Raw genomic sequence first — 20,636 nt, forward strand, 5'->3', positions numbered from 1 at the left:
CCTCACACATCTTCGTTTTTTTCTCACACTTTTATCTTTCCTGTCCTCTCCTCACTACTGTTGACTTCCGATATTCATGGCGGCAAGGGTTAACCTTGTGTAGGTATCCCACCTTGGATAATTACATTGGGTTATAGTGACAGCGTACCGCTGGTGTCGGGAGGACGTGTCTTAATAAGTCCAACCGCGTCGCCTTGCTGGGCTCCGTGGTGGTTGGTCGCCGCTGTTACCGAACACATTCATACTTCTATTGCTTCACAAGCATCCGCCGACCTTGATCGGTCTCGTAAGAGAGGCCGCACCGAAGGAAGTTAGCACTTCTCGACAGAAACTAAAGTTACTTTCGCGAAGTACCAAATTATCCACAGTGACAGCTAACCTCTAAGAAAACTATCCCCATTTTCGGTGGCCAAGTGCCTAAAATAAAAAATTGGACCCACATACAAAGCACCCAAAATGTCAAGTGGTGACCTTTTGGAGCTAACCGAAAAAGTCCAAGTGCCTAAGCTATCCCAACTAACCAGCATTGGAGAAACAACTGTCACCGTTTCCGTCCATCGCTCTCAAAACACCAGCAGGGGAGTATTCTCTGAGGAAGACTTCTTAGGCCTTAGTTACGAAGAGCTCCTCGAAGGATTCCAAGACCAAAATGTCATAAACGTCCAAAGAACAGTAATCCGTCGCAATAATCAGGAAGTGCCCACCAAACACGTAATACTGCCACATTGAATATGCAGCACGAAGAGAACAACGAAGAACACGAGCAGCGAGTGAAGAAGACGAGGTTCTCTTCTGATCAGTTTACCAGTATTCTAATACAATTAAAGTGAGTTCCCTGGATTCGACTGCTGCTGTTTCTGCATTGTGACACTGGTGGAGGCGCTGGGTACATGTTCGGGACGCCTGACAACAGCCCCGAATCCGGTCAAGAAAGGCTTCCGCGCATAAACACCCCCGTTCGCCGCAGCAGCCGGCGCCTGTTAGGCCTCAGCCCGGAGTTTGGTCCATTGCCGGAAAGCGTGACTGTGCCAGAAAGCATGACGGCGCCTGGAAGCACTGGCCCCAACATGTCCAGCCCAAGCACGACAAAGGTGACTGTTTTGAACCCTCGACTTCCGGTTGACTTCCACGGAAACGCATATGAGGATGCACATGACTGGCTCGAGGAATTCGAGCACACAGCGAATGTTAACGGTTGGAACACCACACAGAAATTGGGCTACGTTTATTTTCCGCTTCAAGACGGAGCCCGAACGTGGTTCACGAATCGCGTGTGGTCGTCTTGGGACGAGTTCCGGCAGAAATTTCTCGACACATTCGCGAGCACTGAAAGACGAGGAATTGCACAGCGTCTCCTCGAGTCACGGATTCAGAAACCAAATGAATCAGTTACGATGTTTGTTGAGGACATGGTGCGGCTATTTCGTCGAGCAGATCCTAATATGCCCGAAGCCAAAAAGGTTAGCCACCTCATGCGGGGCGTTAAGGAGCAGCTGTTCGCTGGCCTCGTACGAAACCCGCCTACAAGTGTGGATGAATTCTCCAAGGAGGCGACATCTATCGAACGCGCACTGCATCTACATTATCGCCAGTATGACCGCCCAACCCACAGTGCACCGATCAGCGTGGCAGCCTCTACCACAGCAACAACACCCGACGAAGGTTCTTTGCGCCAACTAATACGAGAAATCGTACAAGAAGAGGTCAAGAAACTCGTCGCCAAACCAAATGACTGCGCGATCGCCTCAGTAACGGAAGTTGTACGCCAGGAGATCAGGCAAGCGCTCTCACTTCCTGAGCCGAACACGAGCACTCCCAGGGCAAGCTATGCAGACGTAGTCCGCCGACAGCCAGCGAACGTGCCGACACCACATCAGTACCACCAGCAACATCCGCCGACAGTGCCTTGGTACTACAGAGAAACTTCGATGCCGAGGCGGCCACCACTTCGCAAAACTGACATCTGGCGTACCCCTGATCATAGGCCCCTGTGCTTTCACTGTGGGGAAGCAGGCTACATCGTTCGGTATTGCCCGTATAGCGCCGCAGGGTACCAAGGGTTTTCTTCTACGGTTCCTCGGCGCCATTTCAACGGAACATCTGACGTCGACATGAGTGTCATGACCCCACGGGATGTTCCTCCTGGGTTTCGGTCATGCTCACCCTCTCCTGGGCGTTATTCTCCATCCTCTAGACGGAGCACCACTGACATGCCAAGAGGGAGATCTCCTAGTCCACGCCGGGGAAACTAAAAGCAGCGACCTCAGGGGGGAAGGTTGCGAATCGTCGAAGTGCTGAAAATCCCCCATTACTGCCGAGCGAAGAGAGACACATTTTCAATGAATCGACGAAAGATGGGGTTGTTACTGCCGAAGTTGCAATTACGATTGACGGACATGACGTCATGGCATTGGTCGACACTGGCACGGACTTCTCAATAATGAGTGAGAGTCTGGCAGACACGCTCAGAAAGGTTAGAATGGAATGGACAGGACCGCAGATTAGAGGAGCTGGAAGGCAGCTACTCACACCTACCGGAAAGTGCACCGCAAGAATGAAGATAGGGGATGCATCCTTCGTCGCAACTTTTGTTATCCTTTCTGAGTGTTGCAAACAGGCAATCTTGGGGATGGATTTCTTGCGTGAATATGGTGCCATCATGAATATTTCGGACGGTGTACTGACCTTTTCAGCGGATTAAAGCGCAGTGCTACACCGAAAATCTCTACGAGTCATTGACGATGTGACCGTACCTCCGTTATTGTGCCGCCTTGTTTCAGTCACGTGCAGTGAGCAGAATACTGGAGAAGGAATCGCTGAACAAGTATTGACGCTCCTACTCTCTCACGGTGTTGCAATTGCCAGGAGTATTGTCAACGTTGTGTGCGGTGAAGCAGAGGTTCTGTTAACAAATTTTACCAACGAGCGACGACACATTACACAAGGCACTACAGTTGCCTACTTCGACGAAATCACTGAAATCCGCGAGTGTTGTGTAGTACAACAGGACGAGCCGCAAGCCACGTCAGCCCCACCACCTATTGACGTAAGCTCGGATTTGTCACCAGCGCAGAGACAGTGTCTAGTAGATCTTCTTCACCAGTTTAAAGACTGTTTTTCATCGACCACGAGGGTCAGTCAAACGCCACTGACGAAGCATCAGATAATAACGGAGGAGACGGCAAGGCCAATACGACAGAACCCATACCGCGTAGCACCGAAAGAGCGTGAAGCAATCCAGGAACAAGTGAAGAAAATGCTCGATGATGACGTCATCCAGCCGTCAAGAAGTCCTTGGGCATCGCCGGTAGTGCTGGTTAAAAAGAAAGACGGAAGCTTGCGATTTTGTTTCGACTACCGCAAGCTGAACCATGTGACAAAGAAAGACGTGTACCCATTACCGCGCATCGATGATTCACTCGACAGGCTGAGGTATGCACGCTACTTTTCGTCAATGGACCTCAAAAGTGGGTATTGGCAAATTGAGGTCGACGAGCGAGATAGAGAAAAAACGGCTTTTGTAACGCCTGACGGGCATTATGAATTTAAAGTCTTGCCATTCGGATTGGGCTCAGCCCCCGCAACATTTCAGAGACTGATGGATACCGTTCTGTCAGGCCTTAAGTGGCAGACATGTCTGGTCTATCTGGACGACGTCATTGTTTTTTCAAAAACATTTGAGGAACACCTCAGCAGGCTGCTATCGGTATTCAGGACAATAAGGTGTGCCAGCCTGACACTGAAACCCGAGAAGTGTCATTTCGGTTTCAAGGAGCTTCAATTTTTAGGCCATGTGGTGAGCCATGAAGGTGTTCGACCTGATCCCGATAAGATTGCGGCCGTCAGAAATTTTCCGGTACCAAAAAACAAGAAAGCAGTCAGGCGTTTCCCTGGCCTATGCGCATACTACCGACGGTTTATTGCCAATTTCTCCCACATAGCCTCGCCGTTAACACGACTCACAATAGAAGACGTTTCGTTCACATGGGGCGACGATCAACAGGTGGCATTTGACGATCTCCAACAACGCCTGCAGACTCCGCCTGTGCTTGCTCACTTTGATGAGGATGCTCCTACCTTGGTCCATACAGATGCCAGCAACTTGGTTTTGGGCGCTGTACTCGTCCAGTGGCAAGACTCAGCCGAGCGTGTGATCGCATATGCTAGTAGGACGCTTTCCCGCGCCGAGTCCAACTACTCCACAACGGAAAAAGAGTGTCTTGCTGTCGTATGGGCGGTTATGAAGTTTCGTCCGTACCTCTATAGTCGTTCCTTCCACGTAGTCAGCGACCATCATTCCCTCTGCTGGCTGACCAACTTGAAAGACCCGTCTGGTCGGCTCGCACGGTGGAGCTTACACCTCCAAGAGTTTGATATGACGGTCGTGTATAAGTCCGGACGGCAGCACGCCGACGCCGATTGCTTATCAAGGTCGCCGATAAAGCGCAACGATGACACAGAAGATGACAGCATGGCGTTTGTAGGAGTCGTTGACACCACTACGATTTCGTGCAAGCAGAAACAAGACAGTGAGTTGCTTCCTCTTATTGAATTTTTGAATGGCCGGACAACAACCGTCCCTAGAAGATTTGCAAGAAGCCTGCCGTCTTTCTGCTTACGTAGTGGTGTTCTCTATAAGAAGAACTTTTCTCCCAGAGGGAGCACCCACCTACTTGTCATTCCGATGTCACTTCGTGAGGAGATACTTTGTGCTTGCCACGATGAGCCAACGTCTGGTCATCTCGGATACACACGCACATTGGCCAGAATCCAACAGAAATACTACTGGCCAAGACTTCCAGCTATTGTGAAGCATTACGTGCGCACGTGCCTCGATTGCCAACGACGAAAATCGCCACCGTTAAAACCAGCTGGGCTATTACAACCAATTCAAGTGCCAACGGTACCTTTTGCCCAAATTGGAATGGATCTCCTTGGACCATATCCGACTTCCCATGCTGGCAACAAGTGGGTAATAGTCGCCACTGATTATCTTACGCGCTACACCGAAACAAAACCGCACGATTCTTCGTAGAAAATATTGTCCTGAGGCACGGTGCTCCAACAAACATAATAACGGATCGAGGTGCCGCTTTCACGGCCGCGCTCCTGAAAACAGTGCTTGAGCTCAGTGGAACCGCCCATCGGAAAACCACTTCCTTTCATCCACAAACCAACGGCTTAACAGAACGCCTCAACAAGACTATTGCCGACACGAAGAACGCCGTTCAGTCTCCTTCATGGCCTTGAAGTGACGGTGATGCTTGACGCCATGTTACTGCACGACTGCAATGACATCGATTTGGACGCTGCATCTTTTATCCGACGAGCAGAAGAAGCGAGGCAGCTTGCGCGCGTCCGAATCACCCAGCAGCAAAATTATGACGCCCAACGTTATAATCTGCGACACCGACATGTCGTCTATCGGGCCGGCGACAAAGTCTGGGTATGGAGTCCTATCCGCCGCCGGGGACTGTCTGAAAAATTGCTGAAGAAGTATTTTGGCCCCTACACAGTTTTACAACGCCAGAGCGACGTTAATTACGTGGTCGTTCCTGACAACCCCTCGACAACTCGCCAGCAAAAACCAGAAATCGTGCACGTTGTGCGAATGAAGCCCTACTTTTCGGACTGATTTACATCATACATCTACTACACCGTCTTTTGTAGAAGAGCATCGGGACGCTGCTCTCTGGAGGGGGGCAAATGCCACATTGAATATGCAGCACGAAGAGAACAACGAAGAACACGCGCAGCGAGTGAAGAAGACGAGGTTCTCTTCTGATCAGTTTACCAGTATTCTAATACAATTAAAGTGAGTTCCCTGGATTCGACTGCTGCTGTTTCTGCATTGTGACAATACTAACTTTTGGAACAAGTGAAATGCTCACCTCTCTTGAGGCTGGGTACATAAAAATAAACGTCAGAGCCTACATTCTTAACCCCAGACGCTGTTTCTAATGCCAAAGATTCGGACACGCCTCGCACTCATGGAGAGGCAAAGAAACGCGCGCAAAATTCAGCGCAAACGACCACAAATTAGAAAGTTGCTCATCCTCACTCCACTGTAATAACTGTGACGGGAAACACCCAACGTGTTCCCGGTCATGCCCATGTTGGAAAAAAGAAAAAAGAAGTGATCGCTCTGACCGTCAAAGAAAAAAATATCATTCAGCGAAGCACGAAAACGGCTATCATACCTTTTCCACAGAAGTTACGCCGATATGACGCAGTCGGGGGCAGCGTCACAAAGGCCTCAGGAGTCGACCGCTACCACACCCAGTGGTCTGTGGTGACTCAAACCATCCCGTAAAAAAAGCAGCTCCAGCTGCTCCATGCACATCAAAGGACCCGCAGACTACGGTCTACCTGGGCCCTAAACTCAATAGAGTGCCAAAGCCTGAGATCCGTTTCTCAGTGCCTCACTCTCGATCTGCCAGCGCCTCAGACAAGGCAATGGAGATCGACCACAAAACTCCGGTGTCATCGACACCGAAGGACGAGCGCTCTCTCGAGCGTGCCAAACAGGACAAGGACAAAGTCCTAGTAACCAGACTAAGTAAGCGATAACCGTAAAGGTTATCGTAATTCTCTCTATTTCCCTTTCTTAGTATTGTCACCTATCATCTTTTACTCATACCGATCAATCCCCAGAAGTATATTTACTTAACTTTATTCCGTTATGGCTTTTATCGTACATTGAAACTGTAGAGGCTTAATTCATAACTTAGGCGACATAAAGGACATAATTAACAGATTCTCACCAGTAGCCTTTTGCCTCCATGAGACAAGTCTTGGTGCTAAACACGGCAATTTCCTAAAAGGCTTCAAAGTTGCCTGAAAGGACCGCGAACATTGCAACCGCCTTTCAGGAGGAGTAGCCGTAGTCGTGCAGGGCAGCACTCCTACACGAGATGTCCAAATAAACACTTCTTTCGAGGCCGTAGCCGTCACCATCCTATCATACAAAACCATCACCATCTGCTCACTGTATATCCAACCTCACACCCTTTTCACCACCAAAAACCTAGAAAACCTAGTGGAACAGTTGCCAAAACCATCTATTTTAGTTGGGGATTTCAATGCTCATTGAACCCTTTGGGCTTGCGGCAAGAGGTGAAGCCGTGGAAGATTTCATTTTATCAAATGACATCTGCCTTCTTAATTTCGGGACTTTTACCTACTTCTCACCAACCTCACGCACTTTTACTTGCTTAGATCTTGCCAAGTGTTCACCGTGTATTTTTAACGATTGTAAATGGGACGTCGTCAACATGTCTTATGGTAGTGATCATCAACCCGCCATCATAAAACTCATACCATCCTACCCAAAATTAACAAGCAGGCCACACCGGTGGAAACTACAGCTGGCGAACTGGCTAGGTTTCACAAAAAACGCTGAGCTCGATGAAGTTTTCTCATCGGAGCTTTCTTTTGAGAAACTAAACAAAGAGTTCGTCAAAATTTTAATTTTAGCAGCAGAAAAGGCAATACCGCAATCATCCGGCATCGTACGCAAGAAAATCCACCCTTGGTGGAAAAACGAGTGTACTGATGCCAAAAAGCAACAAAATAAGGCCTGGGGAACTTTACAAGGATACCCCACCTACACCAACCTCATCATCTTCAAACAGGCAAAAGCCAGAGCCTGATTTATTCAAATACAGACAGAAAAGGATTCATGGGAAAAATACATATCATCAATTAACAGTTCCGTCACATCTAAACACATCTAGGACCAGGTCAGGAAGTTCAAGAGAGAACACTCCTCCAACCCAATACCACTGCTTACAAGTACAGACACACAATCAATACTAGAAGACCAGGACAACCTATCACGAGAACACTTTTATAAGGTATCATGCTCAGCAAATTACACCAATACATTCCTGAAATATGAAGAAAATGCAGAAAGACAATGATTGCCTACTACCAGTACCTAAAATGAAAGTTATAACCTTCCGCTTACGCTTCACGAATTAAACAGGGTACTTTCTACCGGTAAAAAAACGGCAACAGGGTCTGACCAGATACACTACGCAATGTTGGCACACTTATCTCAAGCATCCGCGACGGCACTTCTCCAATTCTTCAACAAAACATGGGACTCTGGCATAATGCCTGAAGATTTAAAAAAAAGTCATAGTTATACCATTCCTAAAACCTGGTAAACCCCCAACAAACCCAAGTAGCTACAGGTCCATTGCATTAACAAGTTGCCTTGCAAAAACTTACGAAAGCATCATAAATATTAGACTTACCTTGACTCTGGGATTGGAGCACCTAATAGACGCACACCAGTGCGGTTACAAAAAGGGCTGTTCCACCACTGATCACATTGTTAGGCTGGAACAAGAAATATGACAAGCATTTCTACACAAACAATTCTGTCTCTCGGTCTTCTTTGACTTAGAGAAAGCATATGACACAACTTGGAGATACGGAATTCTCAGAGATCTAGCTAACGTAGGGGTTTGCGGAAGAATTCTGAACAGCTTACACAATTTTTATCGAATAGAACTTTTCAAGTACGTTTGGGGCGGTACTATCACGAATATTTGTCTAAGAAAATGGTGTACCACAGGGCTGAGTTTTGAGCACCACCCTGTTTATAGTGAAAATGAACTCCATCAACAGAGCTATACCCCGTAGAGTCATGCAATCCATCTATGTTGACGATCTCCAAATTGCATGCCGAGGCTTTAGCCTATCATCCTGCGAAAGGCATCTCGAAATTACAATGAATCGGCTTATGAAATGTGCCGACCAAAATGGTTTCCGCTTTTCAGTCTAAAAAGCACGGCTGTTCTCTTCACGCAAAAAAGAGGATTGTACCCTGAACCCGCGCTCAATTTATACAACATCAACATGCCGGTAAAACAAGAACACAAATTTCTAGAAATCATATTAAAGGAAAGCTGCGCACAAAAAGACGGAGACAAAGAAGAGAACCACACACAGCGCTGCACTCACAACTGAAAGTTTAATCTGAGCAACAAGAATTTAAAAAGAAAAAGCCGCGCATGACAAGTGAGGTACAACGAGATTAAATGATACGCTCATCAATAAAAGTGAACTCTTTTTTGTGCAATGTAACCGAGGTCTGGCTTACGCAAGCATCACGTGACTTGTTAATATGATAGGCTTCAGATACCTCACGGGTGAATTGATGGTGGTGCTTAACAATAATAACAGTGTTGGACAGATCAGGTGTGCACCCACACGTGGCACAATGCGAAGCCAAATGAGAGCGCGTGCCGTTATGCAAAGAGAGATAGTGCTCCCGCAACCTTTTATTAACACAGCGGCCCGTCTGTCCCACATAATAAAGACCACAAGATAAAGGAATGTGGTACACCACACCCACAGCACAAGGCACATACTTATTTCTATGGTTTACTGCACATTTCTTTACATCTGGCTTGTCCTTCTTGTCTAGCTGATTTGACACCAATGCACATATCTTTCCCAATTTATTGGGTGCCCTAAAAACCACATCAACTCCGTAGCGGGAACCAACATTTTTTAACCCATGTGCCAGTTTATGCATATAAGGAATTGCTGCGAACTTCATTTTTTCCCGATTGATTTTCCTAGCTGCACGTCCTTTTAAACTACCAATTAACTTATCGCAAAAAGCCACAATTATGTTAGGGGGGAACCCTGCTTCCTCTAGTCTTGCAACTTGCTTAGCAAAACCCGAACCCAACACAAGCCGGCACGATTTTTTCAGAGCGGATTTAAGGCAGGTGAAAGCAATGCCCCTCTTTACCACCTTTGAGTGGGCTGATCCAAAATTAAGAATTAGTTTCACTGATCGTGGCTCAAAACACCAGCAAATATGGGAACTCTGAAACCAAAGTTTAAGATCGAGAAATTGTAGACAGTAAAATTCTGGAACCTCCGAAGTGAAGGACAAACCCATGCCTTCTGTCCTGAACACCTTCAACACATTGGAAACAATATCCGGGAACGTGGCATCCTTTATAACAACAAAAAATCGTCCACATATCGGAAAATACGCATCACAGTTCCGCTCAGAATTGTGTCTACAATGCGATCTATTTTGACTAAAAAAATTTCACAAAGGATAGGTGCAACGCACGAACCTATACAGACTCCTGAACGCTGGATTAGGGTCTTCCCTCGCCAATCAATGTACGTAGATTTTAGGTAAAAAGCTAGTAATTCAATGAACAACTCTACAGATATACCACTACTACTTCTAAAACGAAGCTTATCATTGTCTTCCTTGATACATTCCTGAACGCACACTAGGAGCTTATGATTAGGAATCGAAAAAAAACATGTCAACAACATCTATACTGAACGCCAGACAGGAGCTCGTGTCGCGCTCCCTGAGAAACTGAACCACCGCACCCGAATTTTCCACTCTAAAGGGATCATGAACGCACAGCTGCTTCAAATGGGTTTCTAAATACCTGGATACATTTTTCTGCCACGTATCTGTTTCCGTAATTATGGTACGAAAAGGCATCTCAGGCTTATGGGTTTTTATCGTAAAGAACGGGCTCAATTCGAAACCCTGGCTTTTTGCCACAGAGGAGGCCAATCTCTCAAGATTAAGGTCCCGCAAAAGATTAACCGCCTTATCTCTGACCTTGGACAACGTCACAGAGGCTGGCTTAAAGTTCTTCTCTATAGCTCTACATGCCTTTTCTGAAAACATTCCACTATCCATAATGACAAAGAAACCTTCCTTATCCGCCACAACCGGTCTTAAATCCCTTCCTACGAGCACTTTAGCCAAATGAAAAACGGGTGAAACATTCCGCGCAATTCCATCAGCTTTGGCTAAGGCATCCACACACTCAACTACACACCTTGGGCTTTTTCTTTTTGAACTATTGTTGCTCTGATTAAACTTTCAGTTGTGAGTGCAGCGCTGTGTGTGGTTCTCTTCTTTGTCTCCGTCTTTTTGTGCGCAGCTTTCCTTTAATATATACATACACCAACTCGCCCAACTTTCTATTCTGTTTCTAGAAATCACATTTGACCGAAAACTCAACTTCCTGTGACACGTAAACGCACTGAAAACTAAGGCATACAGAGCACTCAACGGGCTCAAAGTACTCTACCATAAGCACTGGGGTTTCGATAGACTCTGCCTTATACGTATTTACCGATCTCTTGTATGCAGCATTTTAGACTACGGATGCGTAGTCTACGACTCGGCGCGAAACTCATACATCCGCCGTCTCGACCTTATACACAACCTCGGTCTCCTTCTGTCCACTGGTGCTTACAGAACATTGCCTGCCCAAAGTCTATACGTAGAATGCAATGAGCCCCCTCTATGTGAACGAAGAGCATTACTAACCTTGTCATATGTTTTAAGAATAAGGTCGTTACCTGAACACATTTGCTACAAAATTGCCACAAAATGTGACTCACGCTCACACTACCTCAACAAACTGAACCTAATCAAACCACTTGTCCTAAGTTTCGAGGAATACTGCCGCTTTTATACCATCCCTGATGAATCACTAGATGTCGCCATTAAACCACGAAGACTGCCGCCATGGTTCGACCTGTCGCAGCTATGCGAATTTTCACTAGGCCGTTTTAACAAAAAAAGCACCCCACCAGAACACATAATCCAAGAATTTTATACACTTCAGCACGAACATAGGCATTATGAAGAATTTTACACAGATGGCTCAAAAACGAAAAACCACGTGAATATTGGGATTGCGACGATGAAAAGCGCAATTTTTGTGAAAGTACCTCGTAGTTTTTTCATTTTTTCAGCTGAAGCTTATGCCTTGGGTGAAGCAGTTTGGCAAATCATCGCTGAAAAATACAAAAAAGCAATCATATACACCGACTCACTAAGCGCACTAAAATCACTACATATAAAATCTGAAAGTGAGCCAATAGTGGGCGACATTTTAAACATGGTATACTTAAACAGCCAGGCAGCCTTCATACGTTTCTGCTGGGTACCAAGTCATTTTGAGATACCCGGAAACGAAAAAGCACATAAGTAAGCTTCCCAGGCAGCCCATGAAACAGTAACAAAAGTGAAAATTTCCCTCAAAGATATCCACAGAACAATTCGGCTTGCTCTACTAGCAAAATGGCAAAAGCAATGGGACACCTGCACGAACAATAAGTTCCACCTGGCGAAACCCACACTCGGGGAATAGAAGACCTGCCGTCACCAGCAACAGTTTATTGAAGTTGTATTATGCCGAATTCACATTGAACACACACACTTGACACACAACTTCTTACTCGCAAAGGAAGAACGACCAACTTGTGAAAAATGCCAAGAAGCTTATGCACATCCTAATCACATGTCCTACCATTGAAATACATAGGCTAAAACATTTGAGCAAGCTATACAAATAATACGTACCTTTACACTCTGCTTTGTTCCTAGGAGATTACCCTCTAGTACCTCTTTCTGACTTGCTAAGCTTTCTGAAAGTATACAATCTGTTAAATAGGCTTTAAAATCTCATCTTTTCAGTGTCCATTCCTGAAAGTCTTGTGTCTGGCGCAGCATAGTCTTAGCTGCTTTTGCGCCATAAAAACCAAATTAACCTAACCTAAGAGAGGAGGTGTAGACATGCTAGCTTGACAGAATGGGCAGCTTCACTGGCAATTGCTAGTGCAGCTGCCACTCTTCACCTACTTTAAAGGACAGCGGCTAGCTATTCAACACACCCTGAAGTGCCATGTAATCGTTTTGGCTGGGCGGTACTTAAGATACCCCGAAGACGTAGTTAGGCCGAAGCAGCCAAGACCCACGATGACTGCGTTACAAGCAATGGAGATAAGCGAATCATCAGACCGATGCTGACAGACCGCGACCGTATGACCACCTTCAAAACGTCAGCAATGAAAACGGCGGTAAAGCGAGGCTAATTCCCTACAAAACAAACGACACGACCAGCAAGATGCTCGACTAGGGTGTGACCACATGAGAATATACAGAGATAGAACATCTTCGCTAGAGTATGGTGTACTGGAATGGGGCTGTGTTCCGTCTTCACGGCAAACCGATGTCAGAGCGGTGGTCACTTTTGCGAAGACGCCACGAGTAAAGTGCTACAGTCGAATGGCGTACCCAGAGCACGTAACTAAAACTGTTATTTGACGCACACTGGCATCGCAAATTACACGGGCGCCTACCAATTTGCCTTCACCCAAATGCGGTCACCACGGCCGACATCGAACCCACGACCTTCTTCTCAGCAGCCGAGAACAAGCACCATTTCATTGAAACCAGTGGGGGTTTATCACAACTGCATTTTACGTTCCGCAAAGGTCCACGCATGCCCACAATCCTTGCGGTAAAAGCTAACACGGCTACGTAAAAAAAGTATACGTACAAGCTAAAAGAACTCTTAGGAAACAGCGATATTTTACGCAATTCACTGCGACATGTCGACGGCGGGCATCTAAATGCGCGAACCTCAAGTATTCTCAAGGTGATAGAAATGCAAACTTACCACGCAAGGTCGATTCGAAAATGTCGTCGTGATGTCCACTTCCGAAGTCAATAGACCACGTTGCAACAACACTGTGCGACATGCTGGACAGTTGACACACCACTGAATGAGGATGGTAACTAAAAGTCAAAGCAATATAAAAAACAATCATAAGGTCCCACGTGACGCGCATCTAGCCAATAGGAACGCGGCGTGAGACTATAGGTGAGAGGCACAACCTAACAAAGAAAAAAGCGAGACGGGCGTCGCACGACATTTCCCTCGCCGCTATTCTGGTCGTAGAAGAGAGAAACGAGGGAGACTCGCGTTCCTACGTAGGTCGCTATTTTACGCAGTTCCACAAATTCGCAAAAATAAAAAATAACAATATTTTCTACAGGATGTCATTTGTGAACAGCTGCAGAACACACGAAGATAATATTCATATTCGTTTTTATTTATGCAGTTTATTTCACGTTTATGCAAGTGTGGAAACGTCGCACGCTTTACGTGTACCTCGCAATCGAAATGGCCTCTTCGTCCTCGATTGAGCGCGCGTTTCCCACCAGCTATTTCGATGACTCATCGATGAAGCTTGAGACGAAATCAAAGTGGAAACGATGCGAGTTGCACGAAATGTCATTTTTCAAACGCGGCTGTCATTCGGAACGTGAGCGGCGCTGGACTATATACTTCGGGGAGTACATTCGCAGTCGCTTCGCCCCCGTAGCTTCTCCTTCAATCCCGAGAAATGTTGCACGTAACTACGAACTCACCTCGCCGTCTCCCCATCTTTCCTGTCCACCTTTTTCTGTCGAGCCTGTGTTATCAAGTGCTCCCCTCGTTATTCTCTCTACTCTTCTTTCTCTCCTCCTGCGTAATCAAGCAGCTCAGCCTTGCCACCACATTAGGCAGACAGAAGTTATATCATTTCTTTTCTTTCCTTCAAGAACCACTCATATATACATAGATTTTACGAACCTCGCATCCGGCAAAGAAAGGACCGAAAGGCGCACCATGTTTAAGAACATCCGGAATCGCAGTGGAAACCTTAGCAGCGGCTAGATGTGTTCTTTATATGCACCAACGGCTTGACGTTTACTATGCGCGCTATTTTCACATGCAGAACTAGAAGTTCAAACTCTGCTTCGAAAGCCAAGGCAAGACCCCAAGTCAAATTGTTTAGCTTGCCTTCCACTGTATTGAATTAGGGCACGCGAACAATGTTGTCCGAAAAGCCCTGTAGCTCTTGACTGCACGCATTCATGAAACATACACGTCTCTGCTGTCTTAACTATTCATCACATGCATAAACATGCGCATAAGGGACAAGGGCCTCCCTTCCCCCTCCCCAATCACCTAACAAGGGGGCGCCAGGTCAGCTTCGCAAATTGACACAATAAGGAGGAGGCCGCTGCCACAAACCTCTGCCCCCTTCCCATCTCCCTGATTTGGAACCCCGCGCACGTCTGTGATCACATGTTTAAGATATTTTGAAGAAATATTGAGGTTTAACACGTTTAATGACTGGCGAGATTGCATCGCTTCTCCACACTGATGTGGCAGCGACGTACAGACGATATTTCCCCTCGAATAAGCGCGTCTAGAGTTGCCAAGTTTGACCCAACAGCGGAACATACGTGGCGGCGTTCTATATTTATGGAAAACCTCTTAATTTATTGTACGACGCCAACCCATACGGGGCATCGAGCCTACTGCTGGGCCACGACCGTCATGATCGAACTACTGCAGCAGCATGTGCGCATTTTCGCCGCTGTAAATAGCGACGAAATACATCAATGAATGCAGTTGTAGAAGCAACGCCATCCACTGAGCCAGGAACAGAGTGCATGAGGCGCATATTTGCGCCCACATAACAACACTAACGCCCCACCGCGATGCAACACGGGTTGGCACTTTTCAAGACAAAATTCTGTCGACGTCAAAGTTTTAATTCGACAATGCTTCTCCGACAAAACAAAGCAAGCTCCGAGTGTAAAATACGAAACAGCGTCACTAACTTCAAATGATAAAATTACAAAACAGAGCGTAGGCACAGGACGAATGAAAGAATTGAAGCACACGGCTCAGGACTTGTTGCAACTGGTTTATTTAAAAATAACATGTACCTTTCTTGAAGGCCAGTGCACATGCTCGATGTCAAAGATAATTAACTCTTCAAACCATGGTGCAAAACGTCATGTGAACTTCCTAGTCGAACCAATTTGACAGGCTCATTTTTTGTGTGATAATGCCAAGGGAAGGATGTCTAACGCAATCACTCGCTTTTCGAGTTGCGTGGAATGCCCCAGCCACTTTTTTCGCGTAGGTGTTCCCACCAACTCGCCCAGTCTGCCTGTCTTCTTCGCTAATTTCGCTTATAACGACAACACGCTGCAGAGGCAGTTGTAGCCGTACAGCGATCCTCATGTGTTGCAGCGCGACGTGATTTGGCAAAAGCACCGAATAACTCGCAATTTCGCCACGCGTCACGACAGGAAGCAAACCGACACTCGGTGCAGCATAGTATATACCAGCCCACGCGCAGATCGTAAGGGCCGATTTCAGCAACGTATCATCGGCCTCACAAGCTCCGCGTTCAAGATGCAGGCGGAAATGCGTGATCTTAGATTTAGCTGCACGTCAAACAACCTCAGCTGGTCGGTTTTCAAGAGCCATCCACTCATAATCATATGGTGGTTCTAGAACGTTAAACATAAAAACTTCTTATTGAGTTATTACTTCATTTCTAGGTGCCATTTTCCTAGAGCTCACCGCGACGAATTATTTTGACGCTGCATCGGACTGCTGTCTGCTTGCCTGTCGTGGACAAAGCAAGCCCGTTCCGAACGAATCCTTTTTGTTCGTGGAAGTCGTGGGCGGGAATTGCGCGCCCACTCCATGTGGTGATGATGGTGGTAAAAAGCATTTATTTCAGAAAAAGTTTACGAGAGAGTGCCGGTGTCCATGTGTTCAGGGTCGGCCGATCGCCACTTTATGCTTGGAGAAAGTCTTAGGACCCGCCACGAAAAAAATTTATAGACCTGCTTTCGTGAAAGGGCTTTGTAGCAGGTGGATTGCTGGTGCATTTTTCCGGGTTCACTCCGAAACACGTGCCGATTGTGATGCTTTGTTCGTATACACTATGACCGCTAGCTCCAGTTGAAAAGGTGCGCAACTCAAAGCGTGGCGAAAGAACACAGCATCGGATTTAACTAGACACGCGTCGTTGACTGAAGGCCGTTTCACACGACATGAAAAGTAGCGATTTTCAATCCGCGAATTTAACAGTATCTGCCACACAAACAATTTTACAGTGTCTGCCACAACGAACGGCGGCAAGAAACGTTTCTCGCCGTTCCTGTCGCAGAGCGAAAACCACGGACCATTAGCGGTCCAAGTGTAATCAAACCGCCTTTAGCAGTGGTTGCGAACAGGGTGGTTAGAGGGACCATAACAATGTTTTTCCGCTGCAATCGCGGCATGTGAAACAGCCTTTAGAATGACAAAATGAGTGATGGAAAGGAACTCGTTAACTTATTCAACGATTTGCAGATATATGGTGTTTTTTGGCGCAAGGGCCATTTGATGGCCAAAGAGCGCCAGTTCATGAGACAGGAATGTGGACAATGATTGTGATTAACGGCTGTATAAGGGCCATAAAATTCCTCGCAGTAAAGCGGGTAAAATCATAAAATTAATAAAATCATAACCACGCAGTGAAAGGTGTGTGCGGTGCGAATAGATGGCAAAAGTTAATGATAATAAAAACGATGGTGGACATGTATGGCATTATCACAAGTGCCTCACTCGTTCATACCCTTGCGTCCAAGGTCCGGGAGGCAAGTGCTTTATTGTGTAGCCACCGCAGCGAAAATCTCTCTGGAGAGGTCGTGCTACGGTATGCCCTGGTATATGACATGAAAGCTATGAATTTCTTTTAAAAACGCTAACGATAATTTGTGACTAAAAAGCGGTTCCCTACCGACGATCATTGCAGGGCGTAAAGGTATATGCTGTCGGTAGGGTGAAGGAAAGTGTTGTTTTCTTAGAGTGTCCAATTGTTTGCACTGAATTAAAATGTGAAGAACTGTTAGTGCTTCACCACATCTGTCACACAATGGTGGATCGCCAACGGAGAAAAGATATGAGTGTGTCGTGTATGTGTGTCCTATCCTGAGCCTCGTTAATGTTACCTCTGTGTGACGGGATTTTGATACTGGTGGCCAATGGCCAAGGTGTTGCTTGATAACATGTAGTTTGTTTTGTGTGTGTGTATCCCACTTGCTCTGTCAGTAGTTCCTGAGTTTTCGTTTGAGAGACGGCTTAAGATCAAGGGCCGGGATTGATGAAGGTGTAATGGCGGTGCTTTCGTGGGCGGATGCAGCAAGCTGATCCGCCATCATGTTGTCTTGAATCTCACGGGGTCCTGGCACCCAGCACACAACAACATGTCGGTTCAGTGTGTAGAGTATGCATAAAATGGAGTAAAGTGAAACGAGGACATGGTTTTTTGTTTTTTAAGGCTGTGCAGAGCCGTTACCACACTGAGGAAGTCTGTATAAATTACTGTTTTTTGTATTTGTGATTGTTTGATGTGTTCAGCTGCCACAAGTATCGCGTAAGCTTCCGCTGTGAAGATACTTGTGCCTGGATGTAGAGGGCCAGTATCCGAACAGGAAGGGCCAACAGCAGCGTAGGACACAGAGGAGTTGTGTTGAAGTTCCAAGAAGTATGTAGAAGAAGTATGCTCTTCTAGCAAAGACACATCGCAATCTATAGTCTGCCACTGCCACGGTGGCGGGTATGCTACAGGAGCCATTAAACTGTGTTCGAGTGACACTCCAGTGTCCTCAGCTAGACCCTTCAGGCGAACTGAGAAGGGCTGCCTCATTGAAGGCCTGTTTTGAAAAAGAATGGAGCTCGACAAGTCAATAATAGTAGAGTATGAGGGGTTCCTCTTGTCTGGTTTCACCTTAAGGAAATATACAAAGGACATGTAGGTTCTTTGCAGATGAACCGACCACTCATTTGACTCAACGTAAAGGCTTTCTACGGGGCTGGTGCGAAAAGCACCCGTAGAAAGGCGGATGCCCGAATGGTGCACGGGATCCAGCATTTTCAAAGCACTTTGAGTCGCAGACTGAAAAACAATGGCCCCATCATCTTAGCGGGTGTGAGTCAGGCTTCAATAGAGGTTCATGAGGCGTTTCCTGTCACTACCCCACGTAGTACATGACAACACTTTTATAACATTCATGGCTTTTAAACATTTTGTTTTTAAATACTTTATGTGGGGTACGAAGGTCAACTTGTTGTCCAAGATTAAGCCTAAGAATTTATGCTCGGCTTTGACGGACAGACGTTGCCCGTTCAGTCGAATGTCAGGTTCCGAGTGCATGCCTCTCTTTCGAGAGAACAAGACACACGTGTTTTTTTGTGGGGTAAGTCGAAATTCGTTTTCATCTACCCATTTGGAGACCTTATTTAAACCCAGCGGAACCTGCCGCTCACACATGGCCAAGTTGCATGACCTGAAGCCAAGCTGAACGTCGTCGACATATGTACAATAGAACATATTGCGGGGAATGAACAAGTGCAAAGAATTCATTTTAATAATAAAAAGTGTGCAACTAAGCACACCACCTTGTGGCACGTCTGTTTCCTGGACAAATATTTGGGAGAGCACACTGCCCAGACGGACATGGAATGTCCGGTTTGACAGGTAACTTTCGATTATATGAAACACTCTTCCGCGCACACCAAGGTGGGACAGGTCTCTTAGAATTCCAAAACGCCACGTTCTATCATAAGCCTTTTCGATATCGAGGAACACAGAGAGAAAATACTGTTTATAGACGAAGGCGTCTTTTATCTGTGCCTCGATACGAACAAGGTGGTCTGTAGTGGATCTACTTTCTCGAAACCCGCACTGAAATGGGTCGAGCAAATTATTTGTTTCAAGAAAATGTACAAGTCGGCAGTTCATCATTTTTTCGAAGACTTTGCACAAGCAGCTTGTAAGTGCTATAGGCCTATAACTCGAGGGTAAAGAAGGGTCCTTGCCCTCTTTCAAAATGGGAATAACAATAGCCTCTTTCCAGGAGGTAGGAATAGTGCCAGAAGACCAAATAGCATTGTATAAACAAAGTAAGGTTTTTCGGGTTTCATTTGGTAGGTTTTTTAACATTTCATACATCACACGGTCAGAACCTGAACAGAAGTACTGCAGGAGTTTAGAGATGTTCGGAGCATAGCTAGATTGAAAGCTTCGTTATATGCCTCGTATCTAGCGGATTTGTGTTCGAGTTTCTGCTTTTCTATTCTTGTTCTGTATTTTTGGAAAGTTTCAGTATAGTGGTACGAGCTGGATACCTGTTCGAAGTGTGCACCGAGGAAGTTTGCCTGATCTTCCAAGGTATCACCCTGAGTGTTTACGAGTGGAAGCGTGTGTACTTGTTTTCCTACTATCCTACCGACCATGTTCCAGACTTTAGCCTCCTGTGTGTATGAAATAACCCCTAATAAGAACTTCTGCCAGCTTTCTCTTCTGGCCTGCCAACACGTTCTCCTGCCTTGAGACTTTATTTTCTTGAAGGTTTCAAGATTTTCGGCTGTCGGTGAGTTCCGAAGCAGCTTCCAAGCTCTGTTTTGCTGTTTGCGCGCGTTTCGGCATTCAGAGTTCCACCATAGCACACATCGTTTTCCAGGGTGTCCATTTGTTTGTGGGATGCATTTTGTTGCAGCATCAATCAAAAACGCTGTGAAGTAGTTCACAGCAACATCAATGTTCAAAGTACAGATGTCATTCCAACCTAGAAAAGCGATAGTATAAAACTGTTCCCAGTCGGCGTTGTTTATGAGCCACTTGGGGACACGTGGTAGACACTCAGTTACTGTCGTGCTCAAAACTACGGGAAAGTGGTCACTTCCGTACAGAGAACTGACGACTTTCCACTGGAGTAGAGGCACAAGAGATGGAGATACTATGCTCAGGTCTATGGAGGAGTAGGTTTTATTAGCGAGGTTATAATAGTTTGGTTCTTTTCGATTTAGGAGACACGCGCTCGATGAGATAAGGAACTGTTCGATCAGTCGACCTCGCGCGTCATACCGAGAGTCACTCCATAGCCTGCTATGCGCATTAAAGTCTCCAAGGAGAACATAAGGTTCCGG

Source organism: Rhipicephalus microplus, chromosome 4, assembly GCF_043290135.1.
Source record: "Rhipicephalus microplus isolate Deutch F79 chromosome 4, USDA_Rmic, whole genome shotgun sequence".
In the NCBI taxonomy this organism is placed as follows: Eukaryota; Metazoa; Arthropoda; class Arachnida; order Ixodida; family Ixodidae; genus Rhipicephalus; species Rhipicephalus microplus.